The sequence below is a fragment of the Mus caroli genome, chromosome 1 (genome assembly GCF_900094665.2).
Source record: "Mus caroli chromosome 1, CAROLI_EIJ_v1.1, whole genome shotgun sequence".
Taxonomy (NCBI): domain Eukaryota; kingdom Metazoa; phylum Chordata; class Mammalia; order Rodentia; family Muridae; genus Mus; species Mus caroli.
In genome coordinates this window covers 52,132,098-52,134,487 of record NC_034570.1, presented here as the reverse complement: position 1 = coordinate 52,134,487, position 2,390 = coordinate 52,132,098, and the positions used below count along the sequence as shown (strand labels likewise).

At 43.4% G+C, this 2,390-nt stretch overlaps 1 protein-coding gene across 1 annotated transcript in view; it reads right to left on the bottom strand.

The window, feature by feature from the left end:
• Nucleotides 1–562: 562 nt before the first annotated feature.
• Nucleotides 563–2,390, bottom strand: part of LOC110291452 (aldehyde oxidase 2) — an 86,008-nt gene continuing 84,180 nt past the window's right edge. Inside the window, exons 35-36 of the mRNA XM_021158623.2 lie at nt 686–747; nt 563–574 (exon numbers count right to left, since the gene is read on the bottom strand). The gene's annotated coding sequence lies outside the window, so the exon portion shown is untranslated. The remainder of the gene's footprint in view (nt 575–685; nt 748–2,390) is intronic.

Below are 2,390 nucleotides of genomic sequence, written 5' to 3'. Positions count from 1 at the left end.
TTTAATTCCTAAGTATCTTAAACCACAATACAAAGCTGAGAACAATTGCGATTCGTTTACTCCCTGTTGCTTGTTTCAATGTATGAGGAACTGAGCCATCCAGTATTTCTGAAGCTCTGATATCAGATCCGATGTTTTCCATAAAAAGTCAAAACAAAAGCAAGCAAACAAAAAAGCCCCATACAAATAAAAGCAAAAACATCTTGTGATAATGCATTCAAAACTCTGTACACTGTTTTCCCCTTCAAATTCCAAAGGGATATTCACATGCTGACCAATCATCTAACACAAGGAAAATACCACTTCTTTCCTGTTAAGTACACATACATAGACCCACAGCCTATCCCTGGTGAGGGGGATAATAAGGAAGAAATCCTTGCAGAAACCTCGCCCTGCTAAGGCTCAGTGGCTCCCGGTCAAAGGCATCACGATAGCTGCTGGCAGGCTCTTTCAGGCAAAATGGCGTCTCCTTTCCTTTCCCTCCATCTGCAGCAACTCAGTGTTTTCAAAGACAAATCATTAAAAGTGCTTCAAACATTGCAGTGCTTGTCTGGCGGCCTCTAGGCTGAGGACCCTAAGTAAGCAATTTGTAAGAGATGCCTCATCTCTCTAATGTGGTTAGATTTGAATAGTGATTCTAAATTTCGTGACAAGGCTCACCCTCCCCTCCCACCCAACAGCGTACGAATATAGTGTGGAGTCCAGTCAGGATTAAGAAGCTGGCTTTTCACTTGGGTACTAAAATATCTGAGGAAGGAAAAAAGAGAATAGTTACCAACAGTACAAAACTCCCTCAAATTAAAAAAGATTCTTGGAGACCAGAGGATCTGGAGTTTAAGACAAACCTGGGCTATATGAGAGAGACCCTGTCTTAAAAACAGGTGGGGGGGGGAGTGGTGGAGGTGGGCTTGAGATGGCTCAGAAGGTAAAGGCTTCTAGCCTGACATGCTTTTTTGAGCTCAGAGGACAGCTTTTGGGGGTTGGTTCAATTTAATGGAGTCTGTTCTTTCCTACCATATATGTCCTGGGAATCAATCTCATGGAACAATTGCCACCTCACCCATGAGCCTTCTTGCCAGCTCTGTTTATTTTTAGAGACAGGGTCTCATGCTGGCCCGGAACATAAGCTAATGCTGGTCTTGAACTCCAGATCATCTTGCTCTCACCTCACACTTGTGCCGGGACTACAAGTCGTGTCCAGAGAGAAGTATAACCTCACTGTTAACCTCTGCTTATGAAGCAAACCCAGGAGAGCCTTTGAGATGTTCAGAGAGTTAAAATTATAGGTGAAAGATGCTAAGAATGAAATGTACATCGAAGTTTGTCTTTTGGAGTTCTTTCTTTCTTTCTTTCTTTCTTGCACAGCATGGGGGAAAAAACCCTCCTGACATAAAAATAGCTGTAAATGGTAGAGCGGCAAGAGGTTGTATTTTTACTTTATTCCTTTCGTCTTCCTGCCTCCCTCCACACCCTCCTCTCTGTACTGGAGATTGGACCTCCTGCCTAACCTGGCACTGAGCCACATCTCCAACCCCTTTTCCTTTCTTCTGCATTTGACTTGCCATCTGAGGAAGTTTCAACTTTGAAGATCTCACAAAAGTTGACAACATAGTTCAAAGTTTATTTTTAATGATGTGTTTGTGTAAGTGTACATGTATGTGCCTGTGAAGCTAGAGGCTTTCAGATCCCCTGGAGTCCTCTAAACTCTGGGAGAGCAGCACACCCTCCTAACCACTGAGATCTCTCTCCTCCCAAGCCCACCTCTTTCCTTCCTTTGGCTTTTTGCTTTTTGAGATAGGTCTCCTGTAGTCCAGGCTGTCCTCAAACTTGCTATGCAGCCTAGGTCCTGATCCTTCCGCCTCACTTCTCAAGTATTAGGATGATAGTTCTATGTGATCAGGCATTTTTTAGAGGGGTGTGGTGGTATACTCTGGAGGCAGAGGCAGGCAGATCTCTGAGTTCTGGTCCAGCCAGGTATACAGAATGAAACCCTGTCTCAATAAGAAAAACAAACAAACAAACAAAAACGGTAAGTGCTCTTATCTTAACACAGAGTCATCTTTCCAGTCCTTTTGCCTCATTTCCCTCCAACAGGATCTCTCACTGAACCCAGAGTTTAGTATTTTGGCCTCGCCGGTGCTGATTATAGATGCCACCACTTTTACAGGTGTGCTGGGGATTTGAACCCAGATTTTTATCCCTGTTTAGCAAACATCTTGTCCATTGAGCTCTTCTTAGCCTCAAGATTATGAATATTTTTCACAATGACAACACATTTCTTTTCTTTTCTTTTCTTTTTTTTTGGTTTTTCGAGACAGGGTTTCTCTGTGTAGCCCTGGCTGTCCTGGAACTCACTTTGTAGACCAGGCTGGCCTCAAACTCAGAAATCC